Source organism: Emydura macquarii, unplaced genomic scaffold (assembly GCF_026122565.2).
Source record: "Emydura macquarii macquarii isolate MOO-44397 ecotype Brisbane River unplaced genomic scaffold, CSIRO-AGI_Emac_v2 contig_561, whole genome shotgun sequence".
Taxonomy (NCBI): Eukaryota; Metazoa; Chordata; order Testudines; family Chelidae; genus Emydura; species Emydura macquarii.
In genome coordinates, this window is record NW_027130698.1 from 1,971,117 (window position 1) to 1,990,733 (window position 19,617).

The 19,617-nt window shown below is 38.9% G+C and overlaps 1 long non-coding RNA gene across 1 annotated transcript in view; it reads right to left on the bottom strand.

The window, feature by feature from the left end:
• Window positions 1–402: 402 nt before the first annotated feature.
• Window positions 403–19,617, bottom strand: part of LOC137147627 (uncharacterized) — a 294,209-nt gene continuing 274,994 nt past the window's right edge. The window contains exon 3 of the long non-coding RNA XR_010918266.1: window positions 403–537. This is a non-coding gene — a long non-coding RNA (uncharacterized lncRNA). The remainder of the gene's footprint in view (window positions 538–19,617) is intronic.

Sequence of the window (19,617 nt, forward strand, 5' to 3'; positions counted from 1 at the left end):
ATGTTTACAGTTGCTTTACAACAGCACTTGAGTAAGGTATCCTTTCAGTTTGATCCTGATGACATGCCATTTATAAACTGTGACTGATAAATCCAATGCCTCTGAAATCAGATAAAACTTTGATAAATGACTTCTTGTGAGCCGGTTGCAATAGCTACTCCTGTCCACGGTTAGCCACCCTGCTGCAATCAGCACCATTTTGTTTAATCAACAGTTCAGACAACAATGCATTTGAAAGCTGTCACGCTTTCAAGAGATGTGAAGATATTCTTTTCCTGAAGGATACTTTAAGACAGAAAACTACAAAAACTAAACTCTCTTTCTTTCTGCAACAGATTTTAGTCTTAGTACAAATGAGAAAAAGTAAAAAACTTGTAAAATAAACTTTTATTCCATGGACTTCTTCCACACTGGTGTGCTGATGAGAAAGACATGAAAATAGCCCTAGCGCTGCAACATAATGCACTTTCTGCAGCAAACCCTGCATGGCAATTCAATACTGTCCTCCAGCATGGATATGTTCAAGGATCATTGATGCTTTATACAAAAAAAGAGAGAGAGAAAAGCTGAGTGACATAAACCCCAAAATGATGCAAATTCCATTTTTCATTAAACCACCATGTAAAACTCATTTCATCCTCAGTTGCAGTCTCCCTCTTTTGCATTCGGAAGTCAAACAGGAAACCAAATTATCCAGATAAAAGGGCATGGATTGATAGAAACAAGCAACTTTTCCCTATTCACACAGAAAAATAAATTGAGAACTTCTCAAAATGCATGTATATAATTAAATTCTGCAATGGTATAAAATAACGAGGAGTGACGTAACACGCTACATAGTTCTGATCACTGCACAGTGACGATTAATCTTTTTCTGTCCAAAATTTCCACATAATTTTGGAATGAGGACAACATGGTAGAAAAAGATAAACCAAGCTAGCATAGCGAAGTCTATGGTACACTGGGCACTATCTAGCTTAACTCTCCACTGGTGGGTCTGTCCTTTTCATTGTTTCCAGAGCACAGTAGCTATGAATGGGAAAAATACTGCAGTGTCTAAAAAGCTGACTGGTTAAGGCTGTGGCATTTTTTAACAGCCACTTCAACCTTTGGCTGATATGTATTCTTAAAATGCCATTAAACCCATAACCCTTATAAATATATGTACGACACCATTGAATTTGATGGATTCACCAGATGAACACAACTTCATTTCGAATTATATGCATTTCTGAGGGCAAAATTTAGGCTACTATGGATAGGCAGGACCAACCTCTGGCTGGCCTTCAGCACATCAGAATTTTGTGCGCTCTGACACCACACCACAAAAAAAAAAAAAAAAAAAAAAAAAAAGGAAAAGGGAATAATCATTCATATAGATCTCCAGTGGCAACCCCTATTTTGGGTGCACACCTCTAAATCCAGCATGAGCATATCATTGTCCTGTTAGGAAAATCATTTGATGGAATCTGTGGGAAAAACTGATTTACCTGTTAGCATAAAAGCTGAGAGTTGGGCCTACCAAACTCAGGATTAATCAATCAATCAATCAAATAGTGAGCAAGCTCTATAGCTGCAAGTATCTGTTCACAGATGGTGGGGGGGACCACTTATTTTTATGAGTATCAAATTAAAATACAATGAATGATGCTGACTATTAAAATGCTTGCACGCAACATTAATTATAGGCAAAAATAATAGTTAATAAATTGTAAGGTAGTGACACAAACTAATAAATATCTCTGATATTTAGCTACAAATATTCAATCCTTACCTCATCTGTTGTGCTCTCCCATATAAGAAATAAATGAAATAAGTACATAAAGGCACCATAAACCTATGAGTCAAGACTAGACCATCAGCCTATATTAAATAATACATTTTCAAAACTGGATTTTAAAAAAAAAAAAAAAGGACTATGCACAAAAATGCACCAAAAACTTCACCTAGAATTATTGCAATTGTGCATGCAAATTGGGTGGGTGCATGTGAAAAATGCTGACTTAGCATTTTTTGCACATGCTACGTCCATGCAATTCTCGGTGCATTTTTGTATATGCAATTTTGCACACAAGCAATGGCCTCTTGATTTTGAAAAATTTGGCTCTAAATTACATTAAGATTGTAATAACAAGCTGATGAGGCCAGAATAGATATTCTAACACACATTTTTTAAAAAGAGTGAATGTGCAAAAGCTGGCATGAGAGAATCATTGTGCCAGATCCTTGGGTCTGGTGGAGCTATGCTCTGGGCAGACATGAACAGAGCAGAATAGTGGCTTAAAGGTCATGTCTATAAAAAACCAAAAACCCTCACACATGCACACAGTTCTGGAGGCAGCCCAGGACCAGTTCAGCCCCAGTGTAATTTCCACATTATGGCATCACACTCAGCCATGCACTTGGCCTACTCCAGTACACTCCCTACACTAGGTGAGATGGGGGAAGGAGTAGATGGAATAGAGCCAGCAGTGCTGACATTATGACACGTGGAAATTCTGCTATATTGTGGACTTAGCGCAATTTTTCCACTGCTTTGTGCTGCTAGAGTACTGGGCAAGGAGACACAGATCTGGCCGTATTTGATCTAACGTATAATTATTTCCTTGATAATTCATGACAATTTCCTTGGTGCTATAATGGACTGTTATGCAATGACACCTTTCCAGACTTCTTTTCTTTCTTCATTTTTAGTTTGTGGATCATTGACTTTTTAACTGTGGCTTATTTACTCAGTCGTCAATAACAAACTCCTCTGGATTCATTAGAGGCTAGCGTGTAAATAGCTAATTGCACTAATTACAGCCTTTTACAAGTGTTTCATTGGCAGCTCATCATAACATAGATAGGAACAGCTCTGACTGGGAGAATATAGGTGTGAAGTATGCACAGTACCTGTCCCCAGTGAAAGAAGCAGAGAGAGCATGGAATCCAAAATAACAGAGCCAACAACACCTTAATTTTCCAATAACTGTGATATGTCTTTGTTTTACATTGAAAAAATAGGGACAACATTAAGGCATTGCACATTTAATGTCAGAAATATATTTCTTAGTTGCTTTTTTTCCTAAGGACTCCTGAGCTTAGACCTTACAAGCCTGAAATTTGGCCTCAACTGCATACTTATTTGGATACACACTGACTTAGGTGTGCATGGGAATTGGGGATTTTGTGTACACTGTAAATTCCCTTGCTCTACTGCAGACCTGGCACAGTGAGGCTTATATTGGGGCTTATACTGAATAGAGATGCAAAAGGAATGGAGATGGACAGGGCAGAAACAAACAGAAGAGAGGGAAAGGAGCTGGAAGGAAGGAGTGTGCAGAAAGAGGAAGACATCAAGCAACAGAAACTGAATGTTCCTCTTATCTGGTCTGCCCTGATACTCCTAGCAAAGGACACAAAAAACAGGGGCAAAGCAGAGACAAAATCCATATCTCCCTAACCAGCATGAGTACAAATACTGTAAAAAGGTTCTGTTTCACATTTATTGATTTACACCTCGTAACGCGATGAGCTAGTTTCAATAATATACACAGGCATTGTATAATTGTTTCTGGCTCCTGGAATTGTCCAGACATACCTAATAAAGGGTGGCATTATAGAGGTAAACCTCACTGATTTCAATCCACAAGGGACTTTTTTGAGTGTTAGTTCATGTGCGTTTGCAACCCAGTTATGTTTTGAGAAACTGCCAATTTTACATGGTTTTGAGCTGAAATCCAAATGATGAATGTCTACCTCCCTCTTTCCTCTATCCTCTCATCTCCTTTTCTGCCTGTCTTCCTGCTCTGTGCACTTCCTCTCTTTCTATTCTGATCTCTTCTATGACTCCCTCATCTCAACCAGTTCCTCCTTTCTCCCCTTCACGTCTGTTCCTCTTCAGGCAACTCCGCTGGTGACCTACTTACTAGTTATCAGGTTAATGCAATGTGAGCTTCTGCTTGATTATATTTCACATTCATATCCTGCAGCAGACCAGGCAAGTTTATAGGCTGCATAGATCAGAAGGACAGTGAAACGGAATCCAGAGTTTCAAAAACTAGACAAAAAGCCTGAAGGATTGGACAGGAACTGTGTGTTTCCCAATATTTCCCTTGTTCTTACACTGGTGCTATTGGTAAGTCAGGTGATGCAAAGTTAATAACTAAGTACCATAAGCAGTCAATTTTTAATATGAGGCAACTGAAAAGTGAACAGTGTTTGGCTGCAAAAGATCTGCCCATACAGCTTCCTCTTGACATGTCCTCATACTGCTTCCCAATGCATCCATGCACATACGATTGCCCTGATCATTTGCACTCTGCCAGGTCACTGGAAAAGCATTAGCACTCAAGCAACTGGCATTGCCAGCAATACTTCATACTTTGAGGTTCTCTGCCACTGTCACAGGTATTGGAGCCAATGATGCAGTTTAAGTCGATTAAGCTACATAGTCCAGGGTTGGCAAGAAAACTTTGTCAACTCAGTGTCATTATTACATCACAGAGCAGATGTCTTGGATTTGTGCATCGTCTTGTGTGCTCGACTCTACTAGCAACTTCCTGACATATATCAGGAGGATCGTGTAGAGGCTGTTGACATGGGTAGGCTTAAGGCATCCTTGTAATCCTTGTAATATAGCAGCAGACAGTGTCAAGTATAGGGTCTAGCATCTTTGTGTACAGCAAATAACAGGTCTTAATCCATCAATACACTGCAAAGGGAAGCCACGCTAAAATTGGCACATGCTGCTACTAAGCTTAAACACGTTCTACGCAATTTAAATTCAAATCATCTCATTGCTGGCAGATGTTTATTAGGATTCAGGTACCAGTGAGATGAGTGCAGTATAAAAGATAGATTGGGGTTCATATAGCCTGAACAGGTAGCCAACAGCACATCAAACATGATCCAATAGTGTTACAGTACACATGCCCAGTAGGAGTACAGCCTGGTTGGTGGTGATGCCAAGGCTGATGAAGAAGATCTAAAAGCAGAGGGATTTAACCAGGCACTTGGAAGAGGTGCTTATTTGTGCATGCACATGGACTCACATTCCTCAAGCACCACCCAAGAGTTTACAAAGGTCAAAGACTACTTCAGCTGCATGGAGGGACATTGTCAAATAATGAGCTTCCATTCAGCTCTATAAGATGCCTTTTGAAGCATTCTTGCAGCTGGAGGAATTGGGGAGAATCAAGTAAGCAAGTTGTTGATGAGAGTAGCATAGAAAGCCTGGTAGAGGAAGTCCCTGGCACATGGTAATACTGTTAATGAAATTCCCATACTGTTTGATGAAGGTTAAGGAGCGGAACATAGGCCATTAGGAACCATAGGAAAAGATGCCAAAAGATGGGAGTTGATGCAGGAGAGTTTCTACCATCCTTAGGGGATTAGCTTGCCACAAAGCAACACAGAAAAACAGTTTGTTTTAAATATTAGGAGAGAGACCTTAATTTTATCAGCTTTCTGACATAAAATTCTGCACTTTTTATGATATTCTCAGCAATTACACTGTCTATAGCAATTGCAAAACACTTTAGCAGCTATGGACAAATGCATGCAATTACAGTGAAAATGAATATGTGAAGGGATGAGTTATATGGGAATATGACATTTATCATTCAACTGAGAAAAGATCTGATGATTCTCAAATAATGTAGCCAACAGCAAGTTAGATGATCTTTTTTCCCCACAAGAGGGATAAAGGCCAGATCTCTCCATGGCCCATCATGTATTCTCTTTCTGCTGTTCAGAGTCATGCAAAGGTTTTAGCGGAAATGTGAAAAGTGGCTAACCTCTTGCCCTCTTGAAATTTTCATACTAGGTATTTGCTGCCAGAAGATTGGTGAAACACTAAATCCTACTTTGGGCATTCCAGTTGTCTTTATATAGAGAGCAATACAACATCACTAACCCACCCCTTGTTAATTCATATACTTTATGATATTAACACAAAACAAAAAAGGTGTTTTTCCCCACTTTTCAGCAAGCGTTATATTGCAAAGTGCTATAGTGAGGCCTCATATTACTCAGAGTTCATTATTTTTACAAAATATATTACACTAAATGTAATAGTACATCATGAAGAAATAAAGTTAAAACTAAACCACAGCTGTCAAAATAAATGAACAAGGTACATTTTGTGATGCATTAGCCTTGTGGTTCATGGTGTTGTTTTGTAAATTGTGTTTCTTCACTTACTAATTCATAAAATTCAATAATTCACAATATGTCTCCCAGTGATTAGTGCAAATTAACACGGTTCTACTGTAGTATCCAGATAATTCATGTTATCACACACCCTGCACTCTAGTGTAACATTTAACTCAATGTTTAACACAAAAAGCCAGAGCACAGCCCTGATTTCTGCCTGGGAGATTATTACATTAGCCCTACTCACCAGGAAGTGTCAAACTTAAAAGTTACACGATGGACAAGAAAGCATAAGCCCCTTTTTACTCTATATCAAGCTCTAACATAAAGACCAGTCCAAGTGTCTTTGGATTTCCTTCACACACACACTCTCTATCTCTCTCTCTCTGACACACACACATCCCTATTTCTTCACTCTGTAGGCACTCCTAAACATATTGCACCTTCTACAACAACCCTCTCCTCTCCAACCCTTCCACCACCAAAAACTTAATGGACTCATCCTCAGTGGTCATACCCCATTCTGTGTTCATTTACCGTGTGTCTCCAAAACCCAAGACTGTTCCTATTTTCAGGAGCCATCCCTTTCAGTTTGACAGAAAACAATGTTTTGTCCTAATTTTTGTAAATCCCTGTAGCCTGAATACCTGATGGGATTTAAGCACATGCTTAAAATTAAGCACATCCTTATGTGCTTTGCTGAACTAGGACCAAAACTAGAAAACTGGTGAGATGGTTGCTCAAGGTTTATTGCTATTGGCTGTGTAGGCTCATTCTCCATCTCAGGTCTGAACATGCCCAATGAGAGTCGCAATGAAGTGCAAGCCTTCCAAAAACTGAGAATCGTGCAATGGAGCTGGCAGGAAATTCAATAGAGCTGTTTAAATAACATTTTGATAGACTAGAAAAAATCTATTTTGTTTCTACGTTTATATAGAGCAATGTAAAAAAAAAAGTAAGCACCAATGGCACAAGTGATCAAAAAACTGAGTTTTTGGTAGATCCATGAAAAACAACACACTTTTTTCCCTTACTACTGAATTCTCGGCTCTGGAGAAACATAGTTTTCACAGACTTCTAAAAAAATTGCATTGTCTCTGAACCGTGAACACTAGAGGAGGAAAAAACTTATTAGAACACACATTGCAGCTCCTTGCCAGTGAAGAATTTTTCCCTACTATACAGTACACTTCCAAAAGAACTGAGTGGGTTATTGACTAGAAGAACAACACAACAAATTTCCAGTCCACCAGAAAGTAAAAAAGATTTTAGAAAGGCAAGGTGGGAGATTATTTGGCAATGGGCTATCACATCAGGTGATGCAAGAGGGCTAGAAAGATTCTGTACTCCTCCAGCAAAAAAAGTCAAAGCTTACAAGATACACTTACAATAGTTCTTTGATAGTTAGCAGAGCATATCCGGTGTTGGAAAAATGTCTCATGGGTCAACTTTTGGGATTTGGAGAAAAATCTGACACACACGCACACACTTCTCAGAGAATTTGAATTTGATTAGATATTGTGTATATATTTGTATATAACCCAGTCCAAAATCACTTGACTTGCATCAGAAGATAGTGAGCATGCTGTGTCTATAGCTTCAAGACACTTTAAAGTAATTTCCGTTTGATTCTGAAACCAACAACAAAAAACAAAAATAAGTTCAGATCCCATTTTGTAATTTATTCATTTTTGAGAGCCCTTAAACATAGCTAGCATTTACATCCTGTAGATTTCCCCTAACTGTTCTATCCTATATATTAGACTTTCCAAATGGGCCACAGGAAATCTCTACGTCTAAAAATATAATTAACTAAGTCTGATATCCATTAGGAAGATACAGTTCTAATACATGACAAGAGAACAGAGAAGAAAAAGGCTTCTAATAAATAATGGACACTGGAAACCTCAAACACAATATAATTTCCACTGCCTTTGTGGCAATCTACTAGTCAGTTGAGTTTGTATGACTTTAGTCTTTAAGCCAACAAATATAAAAGCAACTTATTTAGCAGAAAAATCAAATTAGAAATAAAACAAACTACTTTCTTATAGAAAATAAGGAGTAAACTTTTAACAGGTTTGCTTCCAAAACAATTTAATTGCTAAGTGATCTATGATTTACCTTAACATGCATTCTCATTAAGAACCAAGTAAATATTTCTGAATACAGACATATTCCATGCCATTCTCTTTATTACTTAATTCTCCAGGTTTCTCAGCATGATCTGAATAAATTATGCTGACAATACAACAATATAAATGATAAATCAGCAACACAATTTTAGTGATATATAGCATGAAATGTAAATAATAACCAGAGCTGCTAATTGGCTCGCTACCTGGCAACAAATCAGTAAAGTGAGCTAGTTCACTGGTAATGCTTCAGTTCTGCACCACCCTAATCATTAAACATTTCTGGCTGGTAAGCTGTTTCTACTGTTTTGTGCAGGAAACTGTGCTGTAGCATAAAAATTACTAAAAAACTCATGTTGCAAAAAAAAAAAAAAAATGCTCATTGACAATGGTAGGATATTATGAACCAATTGTGACGCTGTCCAGAACATGAGTGACCATTTATAATATTAATACACCAATATGACAAAATTGCAATGATTCTTGCAAGATATGGCATGTCAGGTACCATTGGAGAGGTTAATTTGCTAAGTATGATAATATTGTTTATGTGTATGTATCATCTTTGTACTGTAAGTTATGGATATGTATGATATATCTGTATCCAAAAACTTGCGCTGTGTTACTAGGTTACACCCTTCCCCCTCTTCCTGGACAGAGAAGTGTCAGCATTGATGACTCATCGAAGGCCATCACTTATACAATGAGCCCAGGGAGAGAAGCCAGGGCAGTGCCTATGAGTCATCAGGACATGTAGGGACATGTCTTTGGTCAGGATGGACTGCAGGTGCTTTTCCCTGCCTATGTGCTGTGAGCTTGTGTTTGAAACAAGCCACATGGCAGACCAGAGACTATAAAATGCAACTGCACCATCTCCATTTTGCCTTCATTCCTGTTTCTTACCTCTGGATTAACTACCCTACATCTGAAGCTGTGAAACAAAGGACTGAGACCTATCGAGGTACTGGATGTACTCCTGAGGAACTGTACAAGCCTGCAAACTCCATAGTTCTGCTAAGAACCTGATATATTTGGATTTTGAAGTCATTTGTATGTATCTGATTGCTTTGATCACTTAACATCTCTCATCTTGTTTGTTTCTTTCCTTTTAAAATAAACCTTTAGATTTAGTTACTAAAGGATTGGCTGGCAATGTGGTATTTCGGGTAAGATCCTAACCTATATTAATCTGATAATGTGGCTGACCCTTTGGGGATCAGAATCATTTTGGTAAAGTGAATAGATTTTTTAAATAACATTTCCCTTTATTGGACCTAGTTGCTGGTTGGGAGTCAGAGACGGAAATGCAATAATGGGACCTGTGTGTAACTTCTTGTTTTAGCCTTTTGATAACCAGTGTGGGGAATCAGGAGCACTGGTTGTGAGTGATTGGTGAATCTAACTTCAGTGTTAGCCACCAGTTTTGGGAAAATTTGTTCTCCTTTTTGCAGCCTGCCCTGACCCTTCACATTTTCAGGTGGCTACCTTAGGCATAAATGGATCACACTAATACAACTCAGATGCCACAGAATTATTTGCAATTTGTTCCATCTTGCATTTTGCTGTGATACTGGGAGTACCTTTCCCAGACCTGAAGAAGAGCTCGAAAACTTGTCTCTCTCACTAACAGAAGTTGATCCAATAAAAGATAATTACCTCCCTCACCTTAACATGTGCCATCACTGACAAGAACCAGTTTGCACACTGCTTCAAGGACAGTTCCAGTTTATTCCGTAAGTTAGCTTCCCTTTCAATAAGGACTGCATCATGTACATGATGAACTATAAACCCAGCGAGTGGTCTCACTGACGTCAAAGGGACTAATCGTGTGCTTCAAAATTAAGAACAAATTTAAGTGCTTTGCTGTTGTGGGGCCTAAGAAGCTCTGTACAGGCAAAACAAACGAGAGTCCTGTGGCACCTTTAAGACTAACAAATGTATTTGGGCATAAGCTTTCATGGGCAGAAAACCACTTTGTCAGATGCCCCAAATGCATCAACTTCATCAGATGTCTTATGCCCAAATACATTTGTTAGTCTTTAAGGTGACACAGGACTCTCGTTTGTTTTGCTGAAAACAGATTACCACGGCTACCCCTCTGGAATTCTGTACAGGTAGTTCTTTTGCAGTTAGAGGAGAAAAACACTTTGCAAGAGGCAAAACTGCCCATTCACTTGTCAAATATGCATCTTAGACATCTAGAATACAGACTTAATGAGAAACACACGCTTGAAGAAATATTTTAGTGCTGTAGAACCCGCTGGCCCCCTAACATCCGTGTGTCATTACCTGCTATATATTCTTGCTCCGAAGATTTTGTCTTGAAAAAGGGCAAGCCAGGGAATGGTTGATTTTCAAACAAACAAGGAATATTTGAGGACTAGAAGAATACAAAATATAAACCTGATTATAGAGGTACCTCAGCAATTTGAAAGAGTACATTTAATAAAGTGGAGCAAATAATATGATTTGCCTTTGTAGGCCTCTGTACAGCACAGCACTTAAGCACATGCTTTAAACACATACTCAGGTCAATCTGACTTCAAGTTAAACATGTGCTTATGTGCTTTGCTAAATCAGAGTCCTAAGAAATGGAGGAGGCTATCAAAGTTATATATGAACAGCCATACTCAATCACAGAAATAATTCATCTTGTCAAGTATCCTGTCTCCAGTGGTGGCCAGGACCACATGCTTCAGAAGAAGGTCCAAAAAAACCCCAAATGGATAACTTTCAAATAACCTACAAAAGGAGAAATTTTAGCCCAGAGAGTTTTTCTACTTTTTTATCCTGTGCAATATAACTGTGGGTATTCCCATTTAAAAATCTTGCTATGGTTCTTGGCGCCAGTGATATCCTTCGGCAATGAGTTTCATTGTTCCAATGAACCACATTAAAAAAAAGCCCTTTTATCAATTTTCAATTTCTTGACATGTAACTGTTTGGGATGTCCCCTGGCATTTACATTATGAGAAGTGATATATAGGAGAGCCAAATTTACCATTTGTATCTCACTTATTATTTTATATACCACTATCATATCCCTTCTTACCCATTTCCTCTCTCTTGCCTTAAACTCTCTCTCTTCTTGCGTGTGGTGTAAAGTTCCATTCAACATTCATTCAGCAATTGTATGTGGCAGACCTCAGCCATTCTAGTGCTTTGTCAGTTAAGAAGTTGAGAGAAACCCATCCTCCTCCGAGGCGGTGGATGGGGCATTCCTCCACAAGATGGTCTGCTGTTTGTTTTTCTCCACACTCGCAGACTGCAGTAGCACAAAGGTTCCAGCTGTCGATGCAGGAGTTAAAGCACCCAACACCAGTCCTTAGGCGGTTTAAGTGGGTCCACTTCTTTCGTGGCAGGTTGCAGCCTATGGTTGAGGTGGAGACGGGAGGCAGTTGTTGCTGTCTACTAGGGCATTGTTCCTTCATCCACTGGCTCATGACCCACTCACTCTGGCTTTGGTCATTGTCTGCTTGCATGAAGGTCTGAGCTGCTCTTATGAAAGGCCTGCGGCTCCTGAGGTGTTGAGCCGGCAGAGGATGTTAGATCCTTTCATGAAGGGGGTGGAGTAGGCTGTTAGCAGCTTTGAATGCTGCCTGCCTGGTTGCAGCCAGACAACTCAAGTGGTGGGGTGGAACACCAGACAGAATGGGCAATTTGTAAGATGGCATGGGGCGCAGGCATCTGCTGATAATGCAAAAGGGAGCATCGAGATGTGTGTCCAGCTTATGTGTATGTGTACTCCTGCTCCAAGCAGACACACAGTATTCTGCTAAAGCATACACAAGTGCCAACACAGCAGAGCACAGGGTTGTGAAATCCGCACCCCAGTCATAACCGTACAGCCTCCGCAGCAGGTTTCTGGGCTGCCACTTTTGATATGACTCCATTAATATGGTGGCAGAAAGAAAGAGTTCTGTCCAGCTTTACCCCTAAATAGGTTGGTGTCTCTCTCTTTTCAATCTATCCTCAGAAGGAGTCTTTCCACACCTCGGATCACTTTTGTAGCTTGTCTCTGGACCCTTTTGGTTTCTGCTCTGTATTTTTTTCCCACATAGGAAGAGGAGCATTCAACACTGTATTCAAGGAGAGTATGTATCTCTGACTGGTGTTAAAATATGTTCAGTAAACCATCTCACTCTTTATTCATCCAACAATTTTGTTTGCTTTTTGGACCACCCCTGTGAAGAGAGCAGACTTTTTCAATGACTTTTTCAATGAGACGTTTTCATCATCACAGTGATGATGATTTGGGGCCCCATCTTAGCCCCATTGAAATAAATGGTGAAAGAATTCACCCCAGGTCTTCTCCCTCAATGGGTATAACTAATTTACAACTCAATCAACGTTTATGGATAGTACAAATAATTCTATCCAATGTGCATTACCATACATTTGTAAAAACCAAATTTTATTTGCCATTGTGTTGCCAAACTTTGTTAGGCCCCTGTAGAATTCCTCACAGATTCCTCAAGGCTTGACTAAGCTAAATTATTTTATCATCTACAAATTAGCCCCTTCATGAAAACATAAATATATTAAACACCATTTTAGAATACACCATCTGGAAACCTACTGTTTATCTTTTTGCCATGTTGAAAATTAACCATTTATTCTTCTTATTCTATTTCTAATCCATGACCGAACTTTTACTACTCATTATTTAGATTCTTTAAATACCCTTTAAGAGGTACTTTGTCAAAAACTTTAGGAAAGGCAAATAAATTATATTAACATGTTTTCCATTATCTGCTACTTCATTGGTAAAGTGGAAGAATTCTAGAAGATTGAAGAGTTATGATTTACCTTTGCGGAGTCCTTGCTGGTTTGGTCTTATCAACTATATGTTCATCGACATGTGTTCTGTAATTACTGTTTCAAGGAGTTTAGTAAATCCTCAAGTTAGGCTTACTGGTCTTTCATTTCCAGGAGCAGTCATAGGAATTTTCTGAAGCAAGTGACAAATTCACTAAAAGCTTCTATTTCAGAAACAGGCCATAGAAAAAAGGTAGAATTCACAGCTTGAGAATTCAGACCCGGAGCCTTCATTTTTAAAGAAAGCTTAGGGTATGTTTGTAATTTATAGTTCTGTTTTAAAGCATAATCACATAGTACTGTACATAACTTGTCTCTACAACACTACACAATTACTAAAAGTCTCTACCATCTGTTGCTTATCAGATCATTAATGTTAGAATTAATCATTGTAGGCAAATGAGCTGAATTGGATTTCTTTTCCAAAGACTTATTAATATTCCAGAACTTAATAGCATTAGCCCATAAGCTTTTGGAATGTAAAAGTTTACTAACTGTAGTATAACATATCATTAGTATTCTTCTTCTGGTCCTTTAATATTCCTTATTTGCTTGAAAACCAACCAGTCTCTGGCTTGCCCTCTTCCAAGCCAAATTATTCTGCGCAAGAATATATAGCGGATTATAAAAAAAGGTGACGAATGAATGGGGTCTCTGTTTTGTCAGGTGAACTACTTCTGTGATTTGATATGGCTCTTCCTATCTATCTTAGCTGGTTCCTTCCATTTCTGTAGGACTCCAGTTTAGCAAAGCACTTAAGTTAATATGTGTTCAACTTCAAGTCAATAGGGCTTAAGCATGTGTTTAAAGTTAACCAAATGCTTATATACTTTGCTGAACAAAGTCCTAAAAAGGCAATGTATATTATTTTTGCTCCACTTTGTTAAATGTATTATTTCAAACTGCTGAGGTACCTCATTAATCAGATTTTAATTTTGATAGAATTGGTAGTTATAGTCAGTGGTTAACTGTCATGAGCAATGTTCCACTGAGTACAGAACCACACATGTCTGTGTACATTTAAGATATCTTTTTGCTGTGCCAATAATTTAACACTACACTAGCCTGCCTGAGACAATGCCAACCTCAGAGACAGCCAAAGAGGGGCATGGGGAGATACATACAATGAAATATAGATACAATTATTTTAAAAAGCTTTAGCAGTTAGATACATTTGAATTTAACAATAAAAATGAACTCAGAAACTCATACAGGAGGAGACAGAAAAAAGTTCTTTTTTACACAAGCCCTAGAACTAATGTATTGGGGTTATCAATGGCTATGATGCAATAATTTCTGTCATATATACAAACGGATGAAGTGATATACATTTCATTCTCTCTCACACGAGGGATTTAAATACATACAGTAATACGTGTGTAGTGTACACACAAACAGTGTATATATAAACTCATACATACACTCTATATGTAGAAATACATATGCTCTATACTTCCAACAATAAGTGGTTTAATTTATTGAAAATGTTTAATTTAAATCAAAACATTTTTCCATTTGGCAGAGGCTGACAGCAAATAAAATGGTTTTGATGAATGACATAAAACTATTAATTATGTTTTGTTTGCTCTATTGTTAGTGTATCACTTGCGTGGTTAAAAATTAACTATATGATCTTATTTAAAACAATACATGTGACATTTCAGACATTCCTAGGAAGGATGCTTAGTAATAATAAATAGGTGTACTTGTCAAGAAAAAATTGCTAACAAAGTGAACTCAATCATCTTAAATAGATAAAAGGAAGCAAATATAAATTACCACAGGAAAAAATTTTGTTTTATTTTTAAAGATTTCTCTTTTTTGTTTTTATCCATTGATGAATTCTGGATATGCAGAGAAAGAGAATAAATGTTTGATGATTATGTGGGCATTCTAGACAATGTTAAATATATCAAAGACTGGGGAAAATACCAGAGAAGTATGATATCTTAGTATTTATAATACTAAAATTATTGACAGTGTAATTTAAAAGATTTTGAATGGACACTGTCAAGTATCACTCCTAAACAGGGTATACTTCAGAAAATAAATCACTTTTCTGTCCTCCCTCCCTGGTTCTTGTGTTGCTCATGCAACAAACACATATAGGACTCTTGGAACCAAATCTTTAGCTGTCCTTATTTTGGCTTCTACCACTCCCCATTGAAGTTTGGATAACAAATGGTTTACAAATAATTTAGGTACCTGTCTAAGTACTCAGAAATTGGCCATGCAAATGCCAGTATGCATGCCCTTTACCTGTTTTGAGTATACAAAGCTTGCTTGCAATGTTTAGGGACTGGTTTTAAAAATCTCACCCTTTGAGTTGACTTCTGAGCAGAATTATTATTAATGATGACCTCAGTGAACATGCACATTTTTCCTGGGAAGAATGGGCCAACTACATCCCCTAATCTAAATGGAGTTAACAAAGTTGGATAAAATTAATCTCTAGTGTAAATCCATTTAAATCAATGGATTTATACCAGGGATATATTTACTCTAACATTATTGATGTTATATATAAAACCACCATATACTGTTTTCACTATACTTTTTAAAATTTAGAGGTCTATGTTTTTTGTATAGTTTGAAAGAAAGAAAGATAGAAAACTTTGCAGCAATAACAAAAACAAAAACAAAAAACAGACAGTTTCCAGGGAGAAAAAAAAAAGGAAGATTTTTATAAAGTACTGAAACACAAAATTCTAGCCAGTACAGATAAAATGGCTGAACTGCACCACAGACAAGTCCATAGATACACTGCAAAGCAGAATTGACTTAGACACTGCAATAGAATAAGTCAAATATAAAGCAATATGGTTAGCATGGAAGTCTGCTACTTCAATAAATGAATTAGCATGAAAGTAAATGAAGATACCAGTGAGTTCCCTCACCCCAAATACTACCTAGCAAGCAATGAGCCAGTATGTTGTTATCTTGACTATGCAGGATAAACCCATAACTTAAGATGGGGCTCTCCATACAACCAACCGAGATATTTGGCACCAAACATCCAAATTCTTCCTGTCTTCTCCATCTCTCAAACTTAATGGCACAGATGAAAGGTGCACACTGTGCAAAGACATTAAATCCCATGCTGTGTTAAACTACAGGTACAGACCAATCACCATCCCGTCACAATCTTGGAATTACAATCCATAAAAACTATAAAGAACCCACACTGCGTCCTACAAAAGTTGCAACATACACACATGAAAACAAACAACCACCCCTCATTTGCTAAGACTCCTAAATATTTTGTGGATTGAAGAACAGCCAATTTGCCATTAAGAAACCATCTTTCCCAACCCCACTAGGTTACTGGACGAACAGACCTAGCATAACCCATAACCCAACTGCAACAATGGGCATAAACAGATTAAAGGGAGTGAGGAAAGATTGGGACTGCAGTTTGGATGTCAAATGTCCATTCATTCAAGGAAGAACCTTAAAAGCCCCAAAGCCAGGGGCTGCCCAGCCATAAATTTTGAATGGCCCAATAAAGCTTCTAGGGCAGGTGACAGTGCCCATGGTCGGGCTCATCAGAACCCCAAGGAAGCCAAAGAACCCTGCCAGTCTGGTCAAGTAGAGGGGGTGGATGTTAACATGTCTGTATTCTGGCTATAAGCAGCCCTCAAGAATAAACTATATTGGGGCAATACATAGGTCAAGAGTATCTGTATGCAAATATGTGAAAGGTAGCCAGGGACTTACTCAGAAATGCTCTCATGGAAGGTCTGAGGAGTGGGCTTTCTTTGGAACTGGAACAAGGGCAGACAATTTTTAGCCAAGCTCACTTGAACTTTTGATAGGTAAGACACAGAATTTGATCCTTAGATTGAAGTTGATTTCCTTTAACCACTTATAGCCATTAAAGATAACTTTTGACCCTAAAATGCTTAACATGGTTCCTTTCAACTAATTGTACTCTTTGCCCAGATTTACTAATTGACAGGTTACCAGACTCCTTCCACATGTTCAAATTCCTCTTTCACCAAGAACTCAACATGGCTACTGTTACAGAGAGCAGAGTTCCCGTATTTTTATCTATGCCATAACATCCCTTCTGGATTTTAAAGAAGTTTGTTGCCTAAGAAATAAGGTAAGTACACATAAGTAGAGCATTTCCTATTGAAATAAGTACAAGGAAAAAATCACAGATAATATAAATTACTAACTCCTTTAAGAAAACTGGAATTGCTGTAAATAATTTATAACTGTGTTATATTGTGAATTCAAGAGTTTAATTTAAAAAGTGGAGGGAGACATTGTGCAGTGAAAAAAAAAGTATTTTATGTTCTGATCAAATGGTCAACAATGTTGTTTTGTTCCAGGTTGCCGATATCCCAGTTTCCAATACTGAGTGATGCTGCAATGGACTCTGGAAGTGGAATCATTTACTTGAGGAAGTCCCTCTACATTTCATGGACAATGCATAGATCAACCAGTGCAGCATGCACTTTTTAGAGCTTCTGAAAAGCCAAATCAGGAGAGGGCAAACTTGCAAAATTGAGGAGCCACATGTACAGTGGCTGAAGTAATGGATGCTATTTGCTGGGTTCAGCCATACTAATGCCTGCAGCAAAAGCAACATCTTCACATTACTAAAGCAGTATTAATAAAGGCATTTGTGAGGAAAAAACAGAAAGGGAACTAAAAATGTTCTTTGCAAGCATAACGGAATGGGAAAATTAAATGTGCAGCAGTACAATAAAGGTAAAAAGATGTGCATATGACTGTAGGGTGTTGGGCCGTCCATCCAGGTCTATCTGGGAGGGCAGCTATGCTCCTTGCTACAGTGCTCCTGTGTGTATGGAAACATGAAAGGGAATTATCGTTTGGAGGAGGGTTCCTGGCCCTTCCTGCAGGCAACAGGTGATTAAGTAGTCTATAGCCCCAGGCTCTCAGACAGGGTGGGGTGATAAAGCAGCAGTCTATAGCTCCCAGCCATCAGGCAAGGCGCAGCAAGTCAGGCAAGCAGCAGACTATAGCCCTGGGCTGTCAGGCAGGGTGGGGGAGGGGTGGGCAAGCAGCAGTCTATTGCCCTGGCCCTCAGGCAGGGCAGGGTGGGCAAGGCCTTCAAGGCTTCACAGGCCAGGGTACAGCAACCATACCAGGGGTGGGATAGCAATGGGCTGGGGGACACGGGCTCTCCCGACTCCACTGTGTCCCAGACCAGGGCCCTATCAGTGGTAGAGTGTTCCGCCCCGGGTCAGCGGGGCTGCAGCCACAACTCACTGATGCAGCTGAAGGCCACATCACGTCTGGACAATTGTTTGGTTTCCCTGGGCTCCTTCCGATCCTCCTTCCTTGGAGTACCTGGGCCTCAGGGTCACCATCAGTCTTCTCGGGGTATGCGGCAAGGGGTTGGCCACACAGGCCCTCAGCATCACGGGCGGCAGATAGCTCCTCCAAGTCGCAGGCGGCAGGCAGCTTCGGGAGCTCCTCAGTGGTGCAGCTGTCCGGCTGGGTCTCCAGTGGCTGTGGAGAGACATCTTTCTCCTCCGGCAGCTCCCTCCCGACTGAGATGGCCTCACCTTTTATACTTCCTGTCCCGCCCCTCTGCTTCCAGTGAAGCAGACAGGATTGTCCTGGCTCAACCCACCAGGGGTTGGGCCTTCCCTCCCTGTCCATCTCCGAGAGAGGCCACATCCCCTCACTACAATGACACATTGCTAAAAGCAACATTTTGTATAGGGAGTAACAAGATAATTTTTATTATGAGTTTGTAGTGCTCATAAGCATGCCAGGCCTTTTCCAAAAAGCAGAGAAAGAACACCATCACTACTGAAAAAAGATTACAGCCTTAAAGCCCCAGAAAGGAAGTCCTGCAATCTGCTCTGCACAGGCAATCCACTGTGCCAGCACGGAGGCCTATTGACTTCAAAGGAACTTCAGTGGGCATAAGGATCACAGCCTGAATCTCAGACATGACACAAGTGAAGCTAAGAAACAATAGTGAGGGGAAGGAGCGAAGAAAAAAAGGTTACAGCAAAACAATGGTGTAGTTCCGGTATAACATACACGTATAGACTTTCTTTAACTCCAAACCTAGGCCCACACAGAGTCACTTGCAGGACTATGCCCTAGATGTGTATAGAATGAATAACATGTATAATGTATAACACAATGTTTTTAGAACATCACATGGAAGGTTTGTAATAAACTTTTGTTACAGTGTAATCTGCCTTGCTTTTATTTTAATTTTTTTATTTTCTTGGTGGACATTATGTTGTTTATACATAAAGAAGGCTTTGTAGCAAAATTTGTTATTGATCATTATTAAAAATGCCTAAGGAATTCTTTTTATGACCAAGGAAATAATTAAATCTCTTTTGTGACTAATTTACTATTATTTTTCCACTTCATTTAATTTGCTCACTGAAATGTTTGTTTTCACATAACCACATAATGTCTTAATACCTCTGAATTATTTCATACAATTTTTGATCCATATATGGTCATAAGAATGTTGAGAATTAAAAAAAAAAAAGTCCTTTTAGTCAAGTAATAATCTTAAACC